Genomic DNA, 10,661 nt, shown 5'->3' with positions numbered 1-10,661 from the left:
GTGGTCCAGGTGAGACAAACTATCCCTCCCCATTACAAGAACAAGCTGACCTCTGTAGAATTTCCCTAGTACTATTTTGTATCAACAAAACCATCATGCACTGATCCCCACAATTATCCAAACTGATCCAGAGGTCAAGTTATAGACATCAACTCCCAAGCTATCTTTTTACAGACAAAATAGACCAAAAATGCACCCCTACACCCCTTAGGAACCTCCCTTACCAGTTTCCAGTAGTAAATAACACCTGTGACAAAGATTGTATGTTGTTACCTAATTAGCATACTCCTCACTTAATCTACTGCTTTTCCTCCATAAACTTTAACATCATTCCTGTTAGTTGAAATTTCCCTAAAGAGCTCTGCATACCCTGACAAGTTCCCTAAGGAGCTCTGCCCACCTTGTAGAGTTCCGTAAAGGAGTTCTGCCCACCTTTGTTATTGTAATAAACTTTTTGCCACCTGACTGGAAGACTGCTGGAGTCAGTGAACTCTTTCCAGACAACTCCACCCTGTACCTCTGTATTTTGGGGCCCCTACACCCTTAAACAGCATCAGGTGGGGAGGGGTTGTTAGTGAATGCTAATATTTGTCCCAACCTGCAGTTTCTCTCTTTATTTTATCTTCCTTGATTTGTTTCATGGCAAAGGTTACAAACATTATGGAGTCATTTCTGTCTCTTTGGGCTTCTATATGGGGAATCCTCTCTCGCTCTTATTTGGATAAAAATTCTTCATCTAGCCACAGCTGTGAAAAGCACCTGATTCCTATTCCTTTGTATTCTATTTTTTAAAATAACGTTTCCTTCTTCAATGTTGGCTGTCCATTCTGAGATAATTGCATTACAAAGTGTAAGATGTTGGTTACCAACAAGGTCATTGAGTAACAGAGGGACATGGTCACAATGGTGCTATTGGAAGAAAATTTTGGTAAGCTGTGTCAAGAATTGATTGGAGAGTAGAGGAGAGACTGGAAGCCCAGAGAACAATTTGGGAAACTGTTCCCATAATCCAAGAACACCTAAAGTTGACCCTTGGAACTGGGAGGTGGAGAAGGAAATAAATATGAAGAAAGGTGTAGAAGTGAAGACACCAAGACTTGGAAACTTTGGGGATGTGGTTTGAGAGGAAGAGGGAAGGGTGGAGTATGAATTGTGAGGAGGGGGGGAAGAACCAAGGTGACTGGGAAGATGGCTGTGTCCTTCACAGAATTACAGAATTTCCTCTTCCCCAAAGCCCTACACCCAGTGGGAAGTGGCGGGGGTTGGGAGAGGAAAGAGGAGCTTCATTGTGTACTTATTTAATTTGAGATGCAATGGTTTTATTTTGTAGGAACTCAAGAGTGGTATTGGTCTCCGTATACACACACCTCAGTAATTTGCCAAGAAATGGTAGTAACTGAAACCAGGGGAAGAACTGAAGAGATCAGAAAGAGGATGGGGTGTGAATGTCTGCAGAGTTGGAAGACCAGAAGGTCCAGGAATGGATATCCTGGAAGGACACCCATAGTGAGTGGATCTGGATCATGAAGGAAGAAGCCACAGAGAAATGAGGAGAAGCTGGAGAGCCAGGTTAGGGAAGATGATGGAGAAAAGAATATCCAATCAGAGGAGAAGGCATATTAAGAAGGGTTGGGGGGCAGCTAGGTGGCAGTGGATAGAGTGTTGGCCCTGAAGTCAGGAGGACCTGAGTTCAAATCAGCCTCAGACCAAACACTTGACACTAGCTGTGTGACTCTGGGCAAGTCACTTAACCCCAACTGCCTAAAAGAAAAGGGGGAAAAAAAAGAAGGATGGGAGGAGAGAAAGTTGTGGCAGGTCACCTTTTTTCTAGGAGATTCCCAGTAGAAATGTAGAATTCGGGAGGACAACAGAGAACGGATAGCTTCTTGTGAGCTCTTTTTACGAGGAGGTTCTTGGTAGTCTGTGAATGTAGGGCCTGGTTTGTCTGTGTCTGTCCAGGGGAGGGATAAAGGGACTAAAGTCAGACAGCCATCACTTCCCAACCCCCTATCACCAGCTTGATGGTGCACCCAAATAGGAGCCACCCCAATCAAAAACCAGAGCTTCCTTCCAAAGCCTAATTGGGTCGGGGATCCGGGCTGAGGCTGGTTTCCAGGTTGGAAGTTGGAAAGAACCAGGATCCTAGAGTTAGGGCTAGAAGGGGCCCTTGAGGCCCCTGGTTCAGTCTACGCCCCTCATTTGGCAGATAAGCCCCGTGGAAGAGGAGAGGGGAGGGTGAATCCTGGCAGGAGAATCCAGTGTCACTAGTTCCTGAGGATGAGCATGAAAGAGGTTTAATTGGCAGGTGGAAGTGGGCCATCGATATTCTTAGAATTTGGAAGGGGTGAAGGGGTGAAGAATGGAGGAAGAAGGTCCAAAGGAATGGAGGAAGAGAGTGTGGAAAGTAAAGTCAGGACTTGGCGGGGGCATTTCTCCTTCTCAAGGTGCGAAAGAGGTGTCGTGAGGGAAAGGAGTCCCCTTGTCCTGGTCTTTCCTTTCCTTTTCGCTTATCCTCAGTAGCAAGTGGAAAATCGGAGTTCCGTTTTCCAACCGGTAGCACAGGCCTTTTTAATTTTTTCTTGGATTTTTGCTGTTTGTTTTTATTCTTGTTTAGCACCCTGAGCCATAAAAGTTCCTTCACTTCTGGTGGCCTAAGCGATAGTATCGTCCCAGCCCTTAAGGCCACAGGAAAAGAAAGGAAGGGGTCCCTTGAGCCTACTTGGCTCTTGCGTACTAGGACTTTGGAGGCCACAGAACTGAGAAGCACATGATCTTGGGCCATCGAACAGGCACAGGGGGAAGAGGATGCGGATACAAGGGAGGGAACAGCACAGAACTGTGGAGCGGGTCACTGTTTGCCCTTTGGACCCGGTGCTCAGTGCCCTCCCGCCTAGCCGTGGGGGCTCTGGTGTGTGCTATGAGGGTGAGCTCTTAGGCTTAGTGCTGCAGCCGCTCAAGCATTATCGCTGGCAAGGCACTCCTCCTGAGGTCCAAAGTACTGGTGACTCTTCGGGAGCCTAGATGGTAGGAGAAGGATGTGGAGGAAGGTGTGTGGGAGTTGAGAGCACACGGAGAAGACTGGTGGGGGAGTACGTGTGGACAAGAGAGGGCCCTCTGACCTAGGTGTGAGGTATTCAGAATACGTGACTTGGCCTGAAGGGTCAGGATTGCCGGAGGGGCTGAACCAAGGAGATAGAATGTGTGCGCGTTGTGAAGGTTCCAGAGGCTGGGGAAGGAAGGCAAAGGGCGGTTGGTGTAGTGGGACCTTTTGAACTAAGTAGGAGATCCTAGTAAGGGGGGGGAGGTCAGTTGTTATCTGTCCCTGGTGGTCTAGTGGTTAGGATTCGGCGCTTTCACCGCCGCGGCCCGGGTTCGATTCCCGGTCAGGGAAGCTCTTTTGCTTAGCACGCTTTACCTCTTCCTCTGGACATACCCACAAGTCACAATTTCCCTCTCCACCAGCCAATTGATATACATACACCCTCACCAACCTGGACCTCGACCCTTTCACATCGCCTGTCCCTAGGTAAAACACTATTCAAAGCGTTCTGCAAAGCCTGCAAAAGGGTCCAAGTTCGACTGCCCAGCAATTCAGGCTTGCAAGCCTGCCATCCGCCATCTGTCTCAACTCACTTTCAGCGACACCTTTTCCATTTTGCCAAGAAAATTCCCTAACCCGACGTTTCCCTCGTTTTGGAACTACATAACGCTAAGAAAGTCAAAGCCAGACACCTCCTCTGCACACATAAACACCAAAATCTTCCTACAATCTAGTCTGTGAGGGATGATCCAGACTTGACGGAAACAAAGACGAAGCTCCACGACCATATACTGGGCTCCTGAATCTCGCAACAGATAGATGGTCTAAGGAAGGATTCCTAATGGCCCTCCTTAAAAGGGAGGGCCACTAGGAGGAATCTGGAGAAAGAAGGCAAGAAGAATTGTATGAACGGATCCACAGTGAGTTCAGTAGAACCAGAGAAAATAAGAGATGCCGAGACTAGGAAAATGTCAATGACAAGAACCCAAAAAGGAAGCCAAAGGCTCTTGTCGTTCATTTTAAGGCTTAATCTTAGCTTCTAGAAGACCAAAGAAAGGGGCAGGACACAACCAACGCACCTGCCCCTACCCCAGCTCGGACCTGCACAAAACAAGTAAAAGAAGAAGAAGCAGACGAAAAAGAAGAAGGAGTAGGAGGAGAGAGGAAGAAGAAGAAAGAGGTGGGGGAAGGAGGAGAAGGAGAAGCTATGGAGCAAAGGTGTTTGTGCTAGGAGGAGGAGAGGGAGATATGACTGCTAACTGTTATCAGTTATCAGGAGTACCTGGGGTTAGCCTTTTCTAAAAGGAGCGAGATGAGCCAGACAAGATGAAAAGGACTGTGTCAGAAGTGGGATTCGAACCCACGCCTCCAGGGGAGACTGCGACCTTAACGCAGCGCCTTAGACCGCTCGGCCATCCTGACCGCGACAGATCCCTTCCCGCCCTGACCTGCATTGCACTCACCTCAAACCAACCCTCTTAACCCCTTAAAACTTACAGCAGTTGTTTCCTCTCGCTGGGTCCCCATAACCCTCACTGGTCTCTTACTTTCAAGTTGCCTCACCAGAGGCCGACGTCCCGCCGACGCACCCTTCAGTACACTCCTGCAGCCTCCGAGTGAAAACCAACAGGTGGGAACCCAAGCCCCAAAACCTGGCGCGTCTGCCTCCACACAGTCCTCCTGCCAACACCGTCTGTCTGTCCATAGGTCTGACTGGACCCGTGCGCACCCATTTCCACACGGCCTCCAAGTCTTTGAGAAGCAGACATCTTCCTAGGGCAGGCCAGAGGAGATTCTTTCTTATGAGGCCAGGCTATTCCAATATCGGGAGCTCTCCAAGTCAGTTCAGAAACACTCTGTCCTGCTCCAAGCAAGAAGGGCTGGCACCTGGAGGCTCAGCCTTGGAGAAACCGAGCAAATTACCCAATGGCCTGCCTTCAGGGCCATTAGGCTCTCCCCCAGGAAAAAGTGGGAGTAGGCACAAGCCAAGGAGAAGAGCAAACCCAGCAGAGTCTCTGGGGCCAGGCTCCAGGCTCATTTGGCACCAGGGGTCATTAGAAGGGGGCAGGCAAGTGGGTTTGAGCAGGCTTGGAAGGAAAACTTTCTGGTTGGGGGTGATCACTGCAATAAAGGAGACCTGGGCCATGTGCAGAGGTTTTGGAGTGGCATAAGTTTGGAGTGGAAGAGCAGGGGTGCTTTGGGCTGCAATGGCAGTGGGAGAACCCTTGCCAAAGGTACAGAGGCTGCAATCAGTGCTCTGATTTGTGCAGAAAGGGAGGCCAGGTCTGTGTGTCACCAAGGCTGTTATCAGAGCTTCCTACCAGGAAAGACTAAAGTGCAGAGAATCAAATGGACACTCAGATCTTGCTGGAGCTGCTCTTGTTCCAGTAATGTAGGCTGACTAGGAGGAAGTGTTAGGAAGGCCAACACTCCCACTCCCTCAAGTGAACAGGATTTGTCCATTCCTGGCCCTCACCACTGGGGATCTTGGGAAGGCAGTCCTCAGCCTTGCTAAGGGGCTCAAGAGTCACCTTGAGTGGTGGTTGACTAGGCCTAGGCAGAAGGGGAAGCACCATACAAAAGGAAATGCAGGATCTGCCTCATCTCTCTATCTTCATTCATTCACTTACTCATTCCTTCACTCATTCACTTCTGAATGGACTCAGGAAACTCAAGGTTCCAGGACTTTAATGTAGTTTCCCAGGCTCCTGAAGACCTTGGCTTTTCCAGAGGCTGGACAAGGCCTACTGCAGGCTATTGCCCTAAAGATCAATAATTAGGTTCAGCTGAATCAAGGCTGTACCCTTGCTGAATATCATTCCTGGCTTGAATAGCCTTCCTATCTTAGGGCTAAATAACCCTTTTGTCAGTTTTTTTTGTCAGTTTTGTCAGTGTTATCAGCAGAAACGATGACCCCTCTCTCACAGTGATTGATAATTAAGCAGAGATAGAGTCATCCGTAGAAAGGTAGCTAATAGGTCATTAGTCTCTTGCCTGCAAACAACCTGTCCACACTGCCAATGAAGATCATTAAGAATGGCCCTCTACAAGGAGATCAATAAATTGGGCATACAACTAAAAAAATTAGAAAAAGAACAAATTAAAAATCCTCAATTAAACACCAAATTAGAAATATTGAAAACCAAAGGAAAAATTAATAAAATTGAAATTAAGGAAACTATTGAACTAATAAATAAAACTAAGAGCTGGTTTTATGAAAAAAAAAACAATAAAATAGATAAACCTTTGGTTAATCCAATTTAAAAAAGAAAGAAGAAAACCAAATTACTAGTATTAAGAATGAAAAGGGTGAAGCTACCACCAAGGAGAAGGAAATCAAAACAACAATTAGGAATTATTTTGCCCAACTATATGCCAACAAATTTGACAATCTTAGTGAAATGGATACATATTTACAAAAATATAAATTGCCCAGATTAACAGAAGAGGAAGTAAAATACTTAAGAAACCCCATCTCAGAAAAAGAAATCGAACAAGCCATTGATGAACTCCCTAGGAAAAAATCTCCAGGGCCAGATGGATTTACATGCAAATTCTATCAAACATTTAAAGAACAGTTAATTCCAATACTATATAGACTATTTGGTAAAATAGGTGAAGAAGGAATCTTACCAAATTCTTTCTGTGATACAAATATGGTGCTGATACCTAAACCAGGAAGAGTCAAGACAGAGAAGGAAAATTATAGACCAATTTCTCTAATGAATATAGATGCAAAATTTTTAAACAAAATATTAGCAAACAGATTACAGCAACTTATCACAAGAATGATACACTATGACCAGGAAGGATTTATACCAGGAATGCAGGGCTGGTTCAATATAAGGAAAACTATCAGCATAATTCATCATATCAACACCAAAACTAACAGAAACCACATGATCATCTCAATAGGTGCAGAAAAAGCTTTTGACAAAATACAACACCCATTCCTATTAAAAACACTAGATAGCATAGGTATAAATGGAGTCTTCCTTAAAATAATAAATAGCATCTATCTAAAACCTTCAGCAAGCATAATATGTAATGGGGACAGGCTAGAAGCATTTCCAATAAGATTGGGGGTGAAGCAAGGATGTCCATTATCACCACTGTTATTCAACATCCTACTGGAAACGTTAGCTTTAGCAATAAGAGAAGAAAAAGACATTGAAGGTATTAGAATAGGCAAAGAAGAAACAAAGTTATCACTCTGCAGATGATGTGTTGTTATACTTAGAAAATCCCAGAGAATCAAGTAAAAAACTACTTGAAATAATAAACAACTTTAGCAAAGTTGCAGACTATAAAATAAACCCACATAAATCGTTGCCATTTCTATATATTACCAACAAAGCCCAACAGCAAGAGATAGAAAGAGAAATTCCATTTAAACTTACTGTAGACATTATAAAATATTTAGCAGTCTACCTCCCAAAACAAACCCAGCAACTCTATGAACACAATTACAAAACACTTTTCACACAAATAAAGTCAGATCAAAATAATTCGAAAAACATCAGTTGTTCGTGGGTAGGCCTAGCTAATATAATAAAAATGACAATTCTACCTAAGCTAATTTACTTATTCAGTGCCATACCAATCAAACTACCAAAAATTATTTTATAAAGTTAGAAAAAAATAATAACAAGATTCATTTGGAAGAACAAAAGGTTCAGAATATCAAAGGAACTAATGAAAAGAAATGCAGGGGAAGGTGGCCTAGCCATTCCAGATCTTAAATCGTATTATAAAGCAGCAATCATCAAAACTGCTTGGTATTGGCTGAGAAATAGAGTGGTGGATCAGTGGAATAGGTTAAATACGCAAGACACAGTAGTCAATGACTTTAGTAATCTATTATTTCATAAACCCCAAATCCCCAGCTTCTGGGATAAGAACCCACTCTTTGAAAAAAAAAACTGCTGGGAAAACTGGAAAAGAGTATGGCAGAAACTAGGCATAGACCAAAATCTCACACCATATACCAAAATAAAGTCAAAATGGGTACATGATTTAGATATAAAGGCTGATACTATAAGCAAACTGAGAGAGCAAGGAATAGTTTACCTGTCAGATCTATGGAGAACAGAAGAATTCATGACCAAACAGGAGACAGAGAACATTACAAAAAGCAAAACAGATAATTTTGATTACATTAAATTGAAAAGTTTTTGCACAAACAAAGCCAATGCAACTAAGATTAGAAGGAAGGTAGAAAATTGGGAAAGAATTTTTACAACCAGTCTCTCTAATAAGGGCCTCATTTCTAAAATATATAGAGAATTAGGTCAAATTTATAAGAATACAAGCCATTCCCCAATTGATAAATGGTCAAAGGATATGAACAGACAGTTCTCAGATGAAGAAATTAAAGCCATCTATAGTCATATGAAAAATGCTCTAAATCACTATTGATTAGAGAAATGCAAATCAAAACAACTCTGAGGTACCACATCACATCTATCAGATTGGCCAACATGACAAAACAGGAAAATGATAAATGTTGGAGAAGATGTGGGAAAATTGGAACACTAATGCATTGTTGGTGGAGTTGTGAAATGATCCAACCATTTTGGAGAGCAATTTGGAACTATGCCCAAAGGGCTATAAAAATGTGCATACCCTTTGACCCAGCAATAGCACTCCTAGGGCTATATCCCAAAGAGATCACACAAATGGGAAAATGACCTACATGTACAAAAATATTCATAGCAGCTCTTTTTGTGGTGGCAAAGAATTGGAAATTGAGAGTATACCCATCAATTGGGGAATGGCTGAGAAAGTTGTGGTATATGAATGTGATGAAATACTATTGTGCTATAAGAAATGATGAATAGGCTGACTTCAGAAAAACCTGGAAAGACTTGTATGGTCTGATGCTGAGTGAAGTGAGCAGAACCAAGAGAACATTGTACACAATAACAGCCACTTATGTGATGACTAATATTGATAAACTTAACCCTTCCTGGCAATACAAGGATCTAAGACATCTCCGGAGGCCTTGTGATGGAATATGCTATCCACATCCAAAGGAAGAACTATGGAAGTTGAATTGCTATTTTTTTTCTCTTTTATTGAGTTTTGTTTCCTCTTTCTGAAGGTTCCTCCTATTGGTTTTAATTTTCACTTACAACATCACTAATATGAAAATATGTTTAATATGAATGTAAATGAATAACCTATATCAGATTGTGCGCCATCTTGGGGAGGGTGGTGGGGAGGAAGGGGGAAAAATTTTATACTCAAAAGCATATGGAAGTGATTATTGAGAAATCAAAATAAATTAATAAAAAAATTTAAAAAATAAAATCTAAAAAAAAAAAAGAATGGCCCTCTACAGTGACCCCTTCATGGTTCCCAGGGACCAGAGCATTCTCCTCCCTAAGCATTCATTTAGAAGAAGAATATATCTCTATCCTATCAGAGGTCTCTTTTCAAACCCTACACCTTTCTTTCCCTCAGGTTGTATGAGTACTCTCCCTCACCTTCACTAAGGAACTCAGGATTACCATCAAGTCATTGAGGGGATCTCCTATCTTCTAAGACCCTAAACATTCTGCATAGATATCTAGGGACAACTTAGTGAAACTTCCTCTATAGAAAAGGGAGTGGAATAAACATTTATTAAGTGTTTATTACGTTTAAGTCAGACACTGTGGTAAGCACTTCACAACTATTATCTTCTTTTACGTGCCCAATAACTCTTGGAGGTAGTTATTATTACCATTTTACAGATAAGAAAATTGAGGCTGTGACTCAATTTGTGAGGCGCAGGGTTACACAACTAGTAACTATCTGAGGTTGGATTTGAATTCAGGTTCGGCACTAGATCCCTTTTGCGACCTAGATAAAAGAAAAAAGAGAATAAGCCAGGAATGCAATAATGAAGAAAAGAGATGCACTAAAGAAAAAAAAAAAAGAGCGGGAACTTACTATGTCATAGAGTTGGAATGTGGAAAAAGAGTATAGAGACGTGGAGGGAGGGTGGGGGTGGGGAAAAGGAGTCGGTATTAGAGAAATCTTACTCGGATCTGAAAGAGACACAGGACGTTTGAGTATATACTCGGAGTTCAGTGCAGACCCAACAGGGAAACAGTTGAGAATGGCAGTGCGGTTAAGAAGGAAGATTCTGCTGTGGAGGGAATAGCAAAAGCAATAAGAACTTCCTGTTCCTGTGGCAGGTATTAAGGGGATAGGAGGTGGGCGGAGAGGAGAACTCTAAAAGCAAAGGACTAAATTCAAAGGTAAAGCATTCCCCTACGCCCGATGTCCCCCTCACTCAGCCTCCCCTCTGCGCACCCACAAGTCCCTGACAGCAGCCTTTCCCATCCACTCCCAACTTCCACGCAAAGTCCTCAATCACCTGTCTCGCCCCTGAGCTCGGGAAAAGGCTCGGGCACTGTGGGCCAGTGCAGAGGAAGCTTGTCCTGAAAGGGAGCAATGTCTTAGAGGCAGCAGCGAGGGCAGAGGCTGGAAGCTCAAGCGGGTCCCCTTGCTGCCTAGACTGCCCCAGAACAGAGGTCCGGCCTCCGAACTGGCAACGACCCGCACAAGCACCTCGAGCCATCCTGTTGTTTGCCCTGACTTCCTGTTTCCTGGGTGCCGGTTGGATGGCCCC

General features: G+C 43.6%; 1 long non-coding RNA gene and 2 other non-coding genes across 3 annotated transcripts; 1 reads left to right on the top strand and 2 right to left on the bottom strand.

The window, feature by feature from the left end:
• Nucleotides 1–3,319: 3,319 nt before the first annotated feature.
• TRNAE-UUC lies at nt 3,320–3,391 on the top strand. Its single transcript has one exon. It is a non-coding gene; the product is annotated as a tRNA-Glu (tRNA).
• Nucleotides 3,392–4,379: 988 nt separating this feature from the next.
• TRNAL-AAG lies at nt 4,380–4,462 on the bottom strand. Its single transcript has one exon. It is a non-coding gene; the product is annotated as a tRNA-Leu (tRNA).
• Nucleotides 4,463–9,732: 5,270 nt separating this feature from the next.
• On the bottom strand, nt 9,733–10,501 carry LOC114037834. Its single transcript, XR_003568516.1, has 3 exons — nt 10,407–10,501; nt 10,069–10,175; nt 9,733–9,886 (listed from the first exon to the last, which is right to left on the bottom strand). It is a non-coding gene; the product is annotated as an uncharacterized LOC114037834 (long non-coding RNA).
• Between the last annotated feature and the right edge of the window lie 160 nt (nt 10,502–10,661).

This window comes from Vombatus ursinus, unplaced genomic scaffold, assembly GCF_900497805.2.
Source record: "Vombatus ursinus unplaced genomic scaffold, bare-nosed wombat genome assembly UNPS02010639.1, whole genome shotgun sequence".
Lineage (NCBI taxonomy): Eukaryota > Metazoa > Chordata > Mammalia > Diprotodontia > Vombatidae > Vombatus > Vombatus ursinus.
Note: the sequence above shows the minus strand (reverse complement) of the source record. Positions and strands in the feature narration are given on the sequence as shown.